The sequence below is a fragment of the Oryx dammah genome, unplaced genomic scaffold (genome assembly GCF_014754425.2).
Source record: "Oryx dammah isolate SB20612 unplaced genomic scaffold, SCBI_Odam_1.1 HiC_scaffold_18, whole genome shotgun sequence".
In the NCBI taxonomy this organism is placed as follows: domain Eukaryota; kingdom Metazoa; phylum Chordata; class Mammalia; order Artiodactyla; family Bovidae; genus Oryx; species Oryx dammah.
The window spans coordinates 103464337-103479286 of record NW_024070202.1 but is presented as its reverse complement, the minus strand read 5'-3'; the positions used below and the strand labels follow the sequence as shown (position 1 = coordinate 103479286).

General features: G+C 49.2%; 1 protein-coding gene across 1 annotated transcript in view; it reads right to left on the bottom strand.

Moving 5' to 3' along the window:
- The window catches only part of TBXAS1 (thromboxane A synthase 1), a 169422-nt gene that overhangs the window by 9318 nt on the left and 145154 nt on the right, over positions 1–14950 (bottom strand). The gene's annotated exons all lie outside the window — the stretch shown is intronic.

The following is a 14950-nucleotide window of genomic DNA, read 5'->3' as shown; positions in this document are numbered from 1 at the left end:
GCAGGCTTCTGGACTAGTTTGGCTTAAATAAAACTTTTCTATTCTTATTAGTGATCATATATTGATTATTTTTGTCAACACTTGTCCTCTAGTAAATCTCAGGGAGGTTGCCACAGAGTAGTAATGGATACATCATAAAGTTAAAAGACAAATAGTAAAATAGCAAAACAAAAACAACGGCTACGTCTAGAAAGGATCAATGGCAACAAAAATTCTAAAAGAAAGATAGTGCTAAGTCATGTCCGACTCTTGCGACCTATGGACTGTAGCCTGCCGGGCTCCTCTGTCCTTGGATTTTCCAAGCCGGAATATGGGAGTGGGTTGCCATTTCCTTCTCCAGGGGATCTTCCCAACCCAGGAATCAAACCCAGGTCTCCAGCTTTGCTGGCAGATTCTTTACCAACTGAGCTATGCGGGAAGCCCCAAAACTCCAAGAGCTACAGTAAAGAAGTAAGAAAAGAAACTCATCAGAAAAGTGGTCAAGAGAAATGAAGAGGCAACAAGTATGAGTTGCCTTGATGAAAAATACAAATTGATAGCATGAGATTCGGTTTTCACTCATCAGATTATAAAAAGCTGGAAAATATTGATTAGGGCAAAGGTGTGGAGAAGCACAACTCCAGCACCCAGTGTTGGGGAACCCTAACATCCCCTGGATGACTTCCACAGGCGACACTGTCACTCTCTGCCGTCACCCCATGATGTGAGGAAGGGGTGATGGTGAATTGGTGGGATGTTGAGAAGCTAGGTGTAGGCACCCCTGTGGGTGGGATGAGTTAGGGCAGGGTTATAGAAGTTTGTTAGCTGCTGTGCTAATTGGAGGATATCCCCCCCGCCATTTCTCCTATCCTGTCTGTCTACTCCCTACAGTGCTTGAGCGAAGTTACCTGCTTGATGACAGTCTCATCTTTTTAAATTAGTTGCGGGCATGCTCAGTAGCTAAGCTGTGTTTGACTCTGGTCAGATTCTTTGTGACCCCATGGACTGTAGCCCACCAGGCTCCTTCATCTATCCATGGGAATACTGGAATGGGTTACCATTTCCTCCTCTAGGGGATCTTCCTGACACAGGGATCAAACCCACATATCCCATGCTTCCTACATTGGCAGGTGGGTTCTTTACAACTCGTGCTACCTGGGAAGTTGTAAATCAGTTATTGATGTTCAAAGAGAAGTCCTCAATTTGGGAGGACTTTTCTTCTCCTCTTTGGCTTGCTTCTGTCTTCCCCTCTCAGGACAGCAGGGGGCAGCAATTGGGGCAAGTCGATTCTGCAGGCCCCATCTTACCCCTGGGAGCTGCTCACAAGCCTTCAGCGGCCGCCTTGCATGGGATCTAAACCAGTGATTGTAAGAGAGAACTCCCTGGATCAGCAACATCAGGGTTGCCTTAGAAACACCTGTCCTTGGGTAGTATCACACACCAGGACAGAAGCAAAATTCTAAGGTAAGGCCAATAGGCTGTCCCCATGAGGGAGGGGACCACGCTGGCAGGAGCAAATGCGTAAGCACTAAATGCTTAGTGTGTGAGGGGCAGACAGGCAGAGGGGAGAGTGATGGGCCAGAACATGTGCAGTTCTGAAGCCCATGGTAAATACCTTAGCTAATCTGTTAAAGACTATAGCTGTTCAATATAAGGTAGCCATTAGTGCATAAAATACTGCTGAGTGAAAAATGTCCGTGGTGGCTGAGATGGTGAAGAATCTGTCTGCAACAAGGGAGACCCCTATTGGATCCCTGGGTCAGGAAGATCCCCGGTAGAAGAGATAGCAACCCATTCCAGTATTCTTGCCTGGAGAATTCCATGGACAGAGGAGCTGGGCGGGCTACAGTCCACAGGATCACATAGAGTTGGACACAACTGGGTGACTAACGTACACACACACACACACACACACACACACATGCAAAGTCAAGTTGCTGAAAACATGTGCAGCCTAATGTTTACAAATTTTAAAGGCAAAAATGAAAACAGTTGGCTTTCCCAGCATTCTCTGTCTTCATTTCTGAGAACTGTTTCTTCAGAAGGTTATCTCCTGACCCCACACTTCCACCTCCATCCCAGGCCACCAGGGCCGCCTGATAAACACATGACTGGGGAAAGGGGCTCTAATTGGGGTTTAATGCTCTGTGGTTGCCAAGTGGATATACTTCTTTTTTTTTTTTAATTTTTATTGAATTTGTCACAATACTATTTCTATTTTATATTTTGATTTTTTTGGCTGTTGAGGCATGTGGGATCTTAGCTTCCAGACCAGGGAGGGAACCCACACCCCCTGCGCTGGAAGGTGAAGTCTTAACCCTGGACTGCCGGGGAGTCCCCTGTGGAGATTCTTAGTCGTCAATCTTTGAATTTATGTTTAGGGAGCAGAGTCGGAGGGGACACTGGAACGGGCACTGGGGCCTGGAGCCTCACCCATGAAGGCTCCCACCTTGGCTTCTTCCCCAGGGCGGGTTCTCAGCTGTCTGCTCTCCTGCCCCTGGTGCCCTGGGCCCAGCCTGGCCACCCTTCTCTGCTTTCCCTTTGACCACCATTGCCCTCCATTCCTCAGGGGCCTAGGCTCAGGTGTGAAGGTAGGCATGGGGTGCTTTCACCCCGAAGCATCTTGGAGTGGGCATGGTGTTGGCCATCCCTGCCCTTGGCAGGCAGCATTGTGGCTGTGTGTTGGCCTGGGCAAGCCTCTGCCCACTCCTGGTCTAATACTGCATGTTTCCTGGCACAGGAGTTTAAAGATCTTCGGCGAGTGACAGACTATTGTGGGTCTGAGGGCGGGATCTCGGAAGGGGGGACACCTGGCTCATCTTGCCTAGACCCTGCCCCGGGGTCTCGGGGTGCCATCCTGCAGGCGGGCTTGGTGGCTGGAAGGGGGGCAGAGATCCCAGGCTCCTGACTCTCTCAACTCATCCTGTGCCCCCACACTCTGGGGGAACCTGGCGCACCCCCTCATCTTCCTTCCAATCTTGAGGACTTTGGTTTGTCTTTATCTCTTCTGGCCCATGAGTCACAAAATACTAGTTATGTAATTTCAGTGGTTCTGCATGTGAGTTAAATGCTCTGATATTACCATTTAAAAGTGGCATTGCGTGATCCAGAGATGAGTGGTAAAATTCACACTGATAATTTAAAATTTAGAGTTTTCTTTACTTAGACTGGTGTTAAATAGAAAATAAAATACACTGTGATAATTTGAGAGATGGGAGAAGAAAGGAAGAACCTTTCTATGTACTGTTAATGGCACTTTCCGTTGATTTTTTCCATTTGGCGTCAGGTTGGACAAATTACATAGTCAGCCCTGCAGGCCACCATTGATTGGCTCACGAGTGGGGCTCTGACGTGAAAGTGTTTGCCTGGACTTTTGGACCTACGCAGAGGAAAAAGGAGTTTTTCTCCAGCAGCTGGAAGCTGAACACAGGTGAGTCATGATCTGTTGGTGGCCATGTACTGCCATGCGGATTAATGAGCAGTAAACACGTTTGCCATGAGAAAGAAGCAATGAATTAGATGTGCAGAGAACCAAAGGCAAAGGACAGAGTCCATTTCCTTGTGTCCTGTTTGCCATCTGCTCCTGGCAAGGAGCCCTGCGGGTGGCGTCTCAGTACCCTTCCAGCAAGTTCTCATTTTTGACCTAACTTAGTGACAGCCGAATTCTGTTAATTGCAAAGAAAGGAGTCTTAACAAGTGCAGACATGTAAAAACCAGACCAGAACAGTGGTACTGTTCACCCAAATGTAGAACTATATCTCAAAAAAGGAAAGGAAACCAGATTTAGGAGTAGCATCCCTAGCGAGTCCATGGTATTGGTTACTCAACCAAAAGTGTCTGGCCGGAAGCTGTCAGCGCTCGGAAGGGAACTTTTTAAGATAGGCCAAGGGTAATTTGTATTGTGAGGTCAAGTCTTCATTTATTCTTTTCCCCATGAGCTTTTTTTTTTTTTTTTTTTTTAATCACTACTTCTTAGCTTTGGGCTCAAGATGCATACCAACATCAGCGTGTTGGGCCAGCAGTTCTTGACCTGCTTGAACGTTAGAGGCAGCCTGGGGGCTTTTAGTGTATAAGGATGTTTGATCCCTGGCCCCTCAGGGGTTTGACTGTTGGTCCAGGGTGGGGCCTGGATGCTGGTTTTGTGCAGCCGAGGGGGTGAGACCGCTGCAGACTGTCTGACCTGCCCTAGTGATCTTTGCTGCATGGATGTACGGATGTGGTTGAAGGGGGGCGCTCAGGTCTCAGCGTTTTAACCAAACCCAGGCGAGGCAGTCCCCACCCACCCACTCAGACTCCCCTTCACCCCTTATAACCCGGTCCCCGCGCCGCACCACCGCCCACCCTCTCCCCACCCCCCGCGCCGCACCTCCTTGGGGCAGAGGTGTCCTGAGCCGGCCCGGCCAGCAGAGGGCAGCAAGCGTATGGCAAATGGGGACTCCCCGGGAGGGAACCTGTGCTTCTGCTCAAACTGAACCCAAAAGGACCTCGGCAGTCTTGAATCCAAATTCTTCACAATAGAGACGACGTCCGGGATTAAAAATCAAAAAAGAAAATGGCAGAGTAGGGGAGGGCGGGGGAAGCAAAGTGACCGCCGTTGACACTTGTTGAAGCTGAGCGATGGGTACACAGGGGTTCACTCAGCTATTCTTCCAACTTACATAGCTTAAAGTTTTCCTTCGTAAGAAATTAAGGTAGTAGATAGAAATTTAAATAACAATAGAAGACTGAGATGCGTGAAAGAATCTGAAATGGTTGTGTTAGGCTGGCTGAGTGGAAGAGAGGCTATTCTGGGATGTCTTGGAGGCTAGAGAGCAGAGCTCTAGCACAGAAGAGAGAAGGGCCTCTGTGCAGGGCACCCAGGTCTGGGGCGGACGTGAACAAAATGCAGCAGGCATGGATCATGGTGGGGGAAATGAAATGGAAGAGGTGGCATGTTTTTCTTTGCCATCTAGAAAAAAAAATGGACACATTAAAAAAATGGGGGTGGGGGACTTCCCTGGTGGTCTAGTGGCTAAGACTCCACGCTCCCAACACAGGAGTTCCAGGCTTGATCCCTAGTCAGGGAACTAGGTCCCACATGTCTCAACTAAGACCCTGGGCAGCCAAATAAATAAAAATATTTTTTAAAATGGGGGTGAGAGTAGAATTTATTTGAAGTAAAAGAGAAAGAAAGGAAAGTTTAGTCAAGGAAGTGCTTTTCCTTGGAAGAAAAAGTTGGTGAGCTCGGCCCAGATGTTTAAATAGAAGCGAAGGCCTTGCAGGGAAGAGCCTGGGGAGCTGGGGCTGAGATTTGCACTAGTCAGCCCTGGGCTGTCCCCCTCGGCCGGCTCAGACCCTCTGTCTGCGCTGGCAAGGGCTGAGGGGGTCTGCTTGGCCTGGAGTGTTGGGGCACTTGCGGGGAGTGGGATCTGAGCAGAGTATTTTAAGCCAGGAAGCACTTCAAGCATCTGGGTTTCCAAGAGATAATGTTAAAATTGGATCCCCAAGGGTACCCACTCCCCTCAAAGCCTGTAACACAGGCCAGGTTACCAGAATTAAGCATTGGGAGAGCCCTTACAATCAATCTGCCTCTCACCCCATGAGGATGCCCCTGCAGCCTCTCTGGCTGGCCTGGGCCAGGCCTCGGGGTGGTCATCATGTCCCGCCAGGGGTTCTGCCCTGCAGCCCTGGCCTTGGGCCAGTCACCAAGGCAACACCAACAGGCCCCCTGGTCTCTGCGTTTCAGGTCATGATGTTGCAGAGCCAACGAGATGGTAAAGGTGAAAGGTCTCTGGAAACTAAGGTACCAAACAGGCAGACAGGACTTCTGTTTAAACATAATATTCAGAGGCCAGGAGCACATTTCATCATGAGGCCCTCTGTTCTCCATGTTAAACTACCCTGGAAGGATGTGTCAAGGAGGAAAGCCATTCTACAATCTTACAGAATCCCATTCAGCTGGCACCAGTTCTGCAAAACAAGTCACTGTACTCTTAGATGGGCTTCCCAGGTGGCGCTAGTGGTAAAGAACCCGCCTGCCAATGCAGGAGACATAAGAGACCTGGGTTCAATCCCTGGGTTGGGAAGATCCCCTGGAGGAGGGCATGGCAACCCACTCGAGTATGCTAACTTGGAGACTCCCATGGACAGAGGAGCCTGGAGGGCTATAGGCCATAGGGTTGCAAAGAGTCAGACATGACTGAAGGGACTTAGCATACACACACATACTCTTAGATGGTTGAAAATAAATATTTACTAACATTTATTATTGGGAAATATTGATTAAATCTTAAATATTGGGGGAAAATAGAAACAAAAATGTGAGTGGAATCTTTGCCTTATGGTTTGCATTCTCAATCCAGAGTTCTTTCATTTTCAGAGAGATGTTTTTATCTATATTTGATTTTTCCATGGACAGTAACTGCTACTTTTATGTCTAAGTTGCTCAGTCTCTTGGTCTTTCTATCATTTAGTTTAGGCTCTGCAAACCAATATTTAAATGTGGTAGCTAAATCTGATAGGTGACACAGTGGTAAAGAATCTACCTGTCAAAGCAGGAGATGCAAGACATGTGAGTTCAATCCCTGGGTCTAGAAGATCCCTGGAGGAGGAAATGGCAACCCATTCTAGTATTTTTGCCTGGGAAATCCCATGGACAGAGGAGCCTGGCGGGCTACAGTCCATGGGTCACAAAGTATCAGACATGACTGAGAACAAGCAACACAAGGGAACTCTATGGGAAATTCTATTGATAAATAATTTTCAGTGGGAAATACTATCCTTGCCTGTTAACCTCACTTTGCTACATTTGGATTTTTGTGTACCATTTTCTCTGCAAGTTACACACACACACTCTGAGTCACTCACACCTACATGTACACCTCACTCTGGGTATGTGCTGATACCATGTGGCATAGAATGATAAAAAGAAAATTAAAATGTCATTGCTTTCAAAAAGATTTTTCCTGGAGGCTCAGGGATCTAATAGAAAAATTTATGTTTTCTTATTTTTCTAAAGGAAATAGAAGCGGGGAGGCCTCAATTTGTTCCTCCCAAGAAGTACCAGCATCAGACAGTTTTGCTAAATGCTCACACACATGCACCAGACTTGGTGTTGCAAGCAGTGGGTGGGGTCAGGTCAGGCCCCACCCACTAGAAGCTGGGACCCCGGTGTCCCGTAAAATAAGGCCTAGGGAGTTCAAGCCTAGGGACAGAAGGAACGACAGAGACCCAGGAAGACTTAAGGTTTCCACTTGCGCTCATTCTCCAAGGGACGTGGACCACGAGATAGAATCCTCCCAGGGAAAATGTGGCAACTCTCACTTTGCCCTTTTGCCCCCGACCCAGAAGAAAACCCATAGTCTCCAGGCAGAGTGCTGAGTCCCCAGGGCGAGGCTGAGCCCAGGCCTGGGTTCCTCATGGCCCACTTAAACTGGAGTGCTGGGGTTCTTCTGGCTCAACTTTGACATCCATAGATATTCTGAGAGAGCTGTTTCAGGCCTGGAGCAAGAAGTAATGGGGGGAAAGCTGTTGGGGGTGGGGGTGGGGTTCTTCTACATGGCTGGCTTGCCTTCCTAATGCCCAGACAGTCCTGCATATGCTAATCTAAAGAATTTGGCAGGTTTAGAAGTAGACAAGCGTCCTACCTTAGGAAAGGTAATTAGGAGGGTGTGTGTGGCATCTATTTCTATCTGCTTTAAAAGGAATGAGACAGACCCATCTCACATAAACACAGGGATTATTCCAGGTGCTCTTGTACACTGAGGTCTAGGCCATTAAGGGATTAGATGAGATGTAATGAAAGACCATAAACCAGCCTGCCTGTATCCACACACACACACACCCCGCCACCATGTCAGCCCTCCCCGCTGACTGCCCTAGGTTCAGCTTTACTGATGGTACTGACACTCTGCAGGAATTCTGTCTGCAGAGCTCTATTATGACAATAATAGTACTCCTCTCCTGCAGTACTCTACTGCCTTCTGAAGAATTTTTATATCCCTTACATCATTTGGTCCTCACAACTGCACTGTGAAGCAGGTAGGCATTTTTGTTTCCTATTTCATAGATGAAAAAAAAAAAGACTCAGAGAGGTTAGTGGCTTGTCCAAGGTCACACAGCTAGCACGTGGTAGAGTGAGAACTAAACGCAGATCTTCAGATTCCAAGGATTTTACCTTCAAGCATTGCCACCCTCCTGCTCTCCTTTCATCCTCTCTCCCCTCCCCTCCTTCTTCCCTTGCTTTCCTTTGTATATTTTCTGGAAGAATAACATGCACACAGGAAAGTATTCAATATAATGCAAACCAAAGCACAGCGCTTAGTGAATTTTCACAAAGTAAGCGCACCTGCGTCACCAGCATCCAGATCGGGATGCAGAACAGTTCCAACACTCCCAAGTACCTCGGTGACCCCTTCCCATCATTGCTCCCCCCAGAAAAAGTAACCATCATGCTGACCTCTAAAACAAGATGTTATCTTGCCTTTTTAAAAACTTTACGTAAATGGAACATCCAGAACCTCGGCTTTTGCGCCTGCTTTCTTGTGTTCACTGTTGTGTCTTTGAGACTCACTGGTGGTAGGGTGTGGAGTTGTTTGTCCATTCCATATCTGTTCATCCTTCCAGCTCCAGTTTGGGGGCCATTATGAAGAAAGCGGGACACTCTTGTATGTGGCTTTTGGTGAACGTAGGTCACAGTTCTGTTGGATATGTACCTAGGGGTGGAACTGCTGGGTCACGGGATGTGTGTGGTCAGTTTTAGTAGATACTGTGAACAGTTTTCAGGCTGGTTGCGTGTACTGGCTACAGGTTAACAGTGGATTAGTTGAAGGGCAGTCTGTTGACAGGCCCCCATCCCATCCCCTCTATTTACTGTCATTGTGGGTTTCTGCCTTCTTTCATCTGTCTGCCCCCTTCAGGACCCTGGAATGTAAGCACTATCTCTATTTCAGGAAAGGGTTGAGAGAAAAAAAATAACATATTATTTTGGAAGCTCAGCTGTTTATTCCTAGAGTGTGTATGGGGACTGGATAGGCGGAGGAACAAATAAGACACATCTAATTACCTAATTTTAAAATCATCTCAGTTACCAGACACAAGCCCTCATAAGCGTAAAACACATTCCCAGATCAACCAGATTCAGGTTTTTGAATTATCTGCTGTGTTGTAATATTTAGGATTTGGTTCTCTCCATTAGCAGGGATTGTCCACAGTTGATTATAGGTGATGTTTAAAGAAATAACCCCCGTAGTAAATGACAGTTAAACACCCAGCCCATTTTCTCTGCCCTTGCGGAGGGAGGTATGGCATTAATTTGCAGAGAAATATTTTTTTGTTGTTCATTCTCCCCTCAGATAGACATTGAGCACCTGACCTGCCCTTAGAAGAGTGTTGGGGGTGGAGGTACAGTCCCATACCTGCCACTTACTATATGCTCAGGAATCGGTCTCCTTGTTCAAAGATTTGTTATTTTGGTACTAGGGAGCCACTGAAGGTGTTTGATGCGTGGAGGTGACACACGGAAGATGATATCTTATGACCTGATAATGACATGGAGGGATAGTTGGAAGTGTCGGTGCAGGAGAGGGGGTAAGGCAATAAAACGGGAGACTGTGAGGGAGTCCAGGCAGAGACGATGAGCTCTGAGGACACTGTCAGCTGTCAGAACAGGAAACGGGGTAGAAACAGGAGGAATATTAGCAGTGACTCCCCCTCGTGGCAGTTCTCAGCTGATGTCCAGCCCCACTTAGAAACATTCCACTTTAATTGGTCTGGACTGGGTGCATGAATTAATATGGTTTTAAAAGCTCCTACGGTAATTCTCAGCGTCACTAGTGCAAAGGATGACTAGCCTGGCAGGTAAGTCTCTGGATATAAGGGGTCAGGGAACCAAGAGATAAAAGTGATTTTCAGATTTCATCCCGGGGTGGCTGAAAAAAAAAAAAAATGAGGGCAGTGGAATGGCCCCAGCTGGGGTTGCCTCTTGCAGGAAGATCTTGGCTTTGGGAGGGCAGCGTTGGGGGCCCCAGCAGGGGATGGTGTCCAGTCCAACCCACAGTGCATGCACAAGCCCACTGGTATGGAGGGAGGAGAGAAAAGCAGGGCACCACGGACTGACATCTAGCCAGGACTGAAATGTGAGGACTGTCCAGGCAAAGATGGCAGAGGGCTGGAAAGGCCACTGGGCCATCATCTGGGGAGAAAGGTGAGGCCAAAGTCAGCATCTGTGAGGCTGAGGGATGGCAGGGAGAGAGCTGGGACCAGGACGAGTAAAGTGGACCGACTTGCTTCAGTGAGGCACTCAGAGAACTCAGGAGAACAGAGCAAACCACGGGGAGACGTGAGGGCACAGCCACCTGTCTGAGTGGCAGGCGTGTGACAAAAAGGACACGCTGCTCCTACCGTGACTGAGGAGGGAACCAAGCCCAGTGGTAAGTCCCAGAGAGAAAAAATTTTGCCTCAGCATACACGGAGGGATTTTCAAATGGCTAGAAGTTAGCAATAAAGCAGCCATGCTCCATGCCCGCTGGAGAGATGTTGAGAAGCTGTTATTGAGCACCAGAAAAGGTCGCTCCAGGATGCTTATGGCTCCCTTATCAAGGAGGTGGAAGGCGCCATGGTCCTCCCCCATCTGGGATGGTCTGATGCATCACGACCGCACCCTCGCCTGCCCAGGGACGGCCTGCAACGTCACGTCAGGTCACGCGGGCAGATGTCCCATCAAGGTGGGGAGTGGTCAGCTTGCCTTGTTTATCCCCCTGGCCCAGCCCCCAGCGTCCCATCGCTCATTCCTGTGTGCATCTTGGTTGCTAATTCAGGCTGAAAGCAGAGCCCAGGTCACTTACTGTTTGGAGAAATGGTAAACAAAGATAAGAGCTTTAAGCGCTGGAATTTACTCTTCCTCCACTTGGCCTAAAAGCAACTGCATGTTAAATTTAGAAGGCTGCTTTCAGACCCTCCCTGCCCTCCTGTTTCCTGCGCCTCTTTCCCGCCCATGCTCAGAACACGGTCTGGCTGACAGTGGAATCTGAAATGTATTTGTAAAGCCCAAGAGTCTTGCTAGGCTGCCCTGCCTGGATGTTTATAAAATGTATCAGCTGAGGGCCTGGGAGAGGGGGCTCCTATCCTCCGGTAGGGGCTCTGCCCCCGACCCTGCCAGCAGACATCTGGACCCAGATGTTCACCCAAACACCCTCCCCAGATGAGGCCTGGTGCTTCTGCCTTGCACCGTCAGGAGGTGAGATGCCCACTGCCCCCCTCCCCCGACCCCAGGGAAGAAGCCACGTTTTCAGCAGACCACCTTACAATTTATTTACAAAGGTCTCCCTCACGCCTGGGAATCTATAATTGAACAGCTCTCTTCTATGTAGGTTAAACCCCTTTGCAAGCAACTCCAAGAATCTGTAGAAATCCTTTTGTGGGCCTGGAATTCCGCTGTATTGAATATTGTTGGAAATAAATGAGCCATTGTCTGGGCTGAGAATTTTCTGGTTAGATAGAGATCGCCACTGTGATGCGATTTATTGTCGCAGGCCTTTTTTTTTTTCCCCCAGCTCATTTTAAATTCTCTCTTGCCTGCTCAGTCCATTTTCACAGTTCAGGATGTAAGTGGGAAAAGCTAGGCTGGAACTTAAAAAAAAAAAGAAAAAAAAAATCTCTTTTCCTAAGAACTATGTCCAGAGGTCCAAGTGGCATCTGGTACCAGACTGTAACAAATGCTGGAAGTGAGGCTTATCTGGTGGCCAGTTAAGGAGAATCAGGGGAAAGGAGAGTCATCCAGTACTCTCAGCTGGCACGTGACTGGGAGGAAAGATCAGAGACTAAGAAGCAACGAGTTCAACCTTTCCATTGTTCCAATGAGCAGCCACAGCCTGGAGAGCTGAGGGGACCTGCCTTCACTTTTGCCCACACAGAAATTCTCACTTATTATTCTTTAAAAAGATCTGCTAGACCAGCTCAGCTTTAATAGAAACCCAACCCTAGTTAAGCATAAGTTTTGAAGTAGCAAAAAAGTCTAAATTGCAATTTACTGTTTTTTGCTTGTTTTGTTTTATTTGTATAATAATTAACTCCTGAGGGCTTCCCTGTTGGCTCAGATGGTAAAGAATCTGCCTGCAATGTGGGAGACCCAGGTTCCATTCCTGAATTGGGAAGATCCCTTGGAAAAGGGAATGGCAACCCACGCCAGTATTCTTGCCTAGAGAATCCCATGGACAGAGGAGCCTGGCAGGCTATAGTCCTTGGGGTCACAGAGAGTCAGACATGACTGAACGACTAACACTTTCACCCCAATTAACTCCTGAGATTTTGAAATTTGTGAGTGGCAGGCAGAATTATAAACAGGAAGAGCAGAGACGTGGAATTCATTAGACATAGCTGGAGGACAGCTGGCAAGTCATTAAGCTATGTCAACATCCAGTTTGCTCATCTGTAAAATGGGGAGAAACCACACTTGAAGGTTGTAGTGAGGATTCCTCATGAGTGCCCTGTAGGATTTATTCTTAAGAAGTTGGGTTTATAACTCTCCTGCTTTGGTACATGCGCGACCCTATGAGTGGTATCTGTGAGCCTGGGGTCATCTCAGGAGACATGGAAACAGCTATGCTGATGAGAATTAAGAAATTACGGGGCAGTAGGGGAGAGGCTGGTGAGAAGTCTCCATTCCTCTCATCAGAGGAGGCTGGAAGATACATCCTAGAAGATGCAGCAGGGGCTACAGCCGAGCTGCAGCTGATCCTTGGAAACCCCCCTCTCAACTCTTGTCTCTGCCAAGCTCTAAGCCAAGGGCCTCCCCGTCGTCTTGACGGGTCCTCAGAAGACCCTACTTTTCTTCGGAGGAGTTGGGCTTTCTGGAGCTCAGGTAGCTTGCCCCGAGCCACACAGCCAGGCCCTGGGAGAGCTGGAGTTTCCTGAGGACCATCTTACCACCTCCTCCTCTCTTCCACCCTAGGCGAGCTTAGCCATATCCCCTTTTCTGCGGTAGGTGGCTTTAAGTGAAAAGGCTCCTTTTCCCGGTAGCTCAGCTGGTAAAGAATCCACCTGCAGTACAAGAGACCCTGGTTCGATTCCTGGGCCTGGAAGATCCCCTGGAGAAGGGAAAGACTACCCACTCCGGTATTCTGGCCTGGATAATTCCATGGACTGTATAGTCCATAGGGTCGCAGAGTCGGGCACGACTGAGCGACTTTCACTTCACTGCCTTGCCAAGAATGTCCTTGATAGTGGCAAAGTGTATGAAAATGGGTCCCAGAGTAATAGCTGACACGAGTATCCTCACCGCTGTGGGCCCAGGTACACAGAAACGCATCCCTCTCCTTTACTGGGAGCTGGAGGAGTAGGTTTGGATAAATAAGAATGAGGTCCATAGGAAGGAATTATTTTTCTTTTAAATTGAATTAGGGTGGGAGGAGACTTACTAAATCACAGATGGCTTGTGCTTAGAGCCTTGAGAGCTGACTGCTCTTCAGACGAGCTGAGACCAAGGCATTCGTGCTCGGCTCTGGTCTGCTGGGTGCTGGCTGGGGCCCCAGGTGGAGGGGGTCTGCAGAGGCCAGATGGCCAGGCTCCTGCCAGCTGGCCTGCAGGTGGCCCCCTGCTAGCCCCTGCACCCGGCCCCTCAGGAGGGGCCTGGAAGACCCACCCACTCTAACCACATTACAGATGTGGAGGGCTCACCCCTCCAGGGTGGGCATGGGGGCAGATGACAGCTACTACACTCCATCCTCTGCCCTTCAGGTGGCCCACCACACCTGCAGGAGGGAGAGAAGGTCACAGAATGGCTTCCCCAAAATGAGAGCCATGCGCTCCATCTCATGAAATCGGGTGGGAGAGTGGGGGGCGCGTGGCATCTCACAGAACAGCTCCCAGCCCACGCTCCTTGCCTCCTTTTGGAGGCATCCAAGGAAGGCTTGGGTTAGGAGCCCCCGTCCCCGGCTCTGCCCCCAGAGCTGTCCAGACCCGGGGGGCTTCCATCCCTCCCCACCCTGGCCTCACACTTATCAATCCGGTTTTGGTTTTCTTACCTCTGCTATTGGGCCATACTTTCCATGTGGAACAAACCCCAGAAGGGTGACTGTGGCCACAAGATGGCAAATCACCCCTCCCATCCCTTCTCCCGTGAAAATAAGATTGTGTTGCACGTGTTCCTATGTTTCTGCTTTTATTTTTAGTGTTAATTTAGGGAACATTCTCATAAGATCCCTTCTATTAAGGAATTTCCCTGGTCCTGCAGGGCCCCCTGAGCCACCTCTGGGGTCCCCTTGATGTTTATAAAGGGCTGCTTCCGTGACCATCATTCTTCTGGGCTGGCTGTCACCTCGTGCCTGCTGTGTATCCTGCAGGGCCCCGGGGGCGGGTCCTGGGGCCGGGGCACAGATGGGCAGCACTCTGTCCCCGGAGGCAGAGAAGCTCAGGGGACACCTGGGTGCCAAGGCTCTGTTTGAGGGGAGTGTGGGTGCCCTGGGAACTTGGAGGGGCCATCTTAGGGGCCACAGAACCTGCGCGGAGTGGGGGTTAGGGGGTCAGAAAGATGGGGGTGGTGCAGTTTCTTTAGCAGCCGTTTCCAAACAGCTTTTCTGTTCTTTCACACAGAAACAATAAAAGCACTTAAGCAAGGTTTTGGAACCAAATTGAAACGCGTTCCATCACAGCCGCACCATTTATTGCCGTTTTACTGGAGTGCGTGCTCTCTGCGGCTCATGCCTCTGCCTCACGCCGCCACGGCTCAGCCACTAGCTGGTTGCAGTGGCACGTGTTAATTACGGCAATTTGTTTTGGCCGTGGATCTTAAGGAATCGTTTGTTTCTTTTGTCTTCCGTGCCTGCTGCTTCATGTCAGACAGTCTCCACCAGCCTCACGGCCTGACTGCCTTTCCCCCTGCACAGCAGTGAGGCTTCTCAAGGGGGACTTAACCTTAGGGTGAGGACAGGCTGGGTTCCCTCCAGGTGACAGTGTCACACATGAGGCCCCAAAAGAGACAGGACCAACTGGCTGG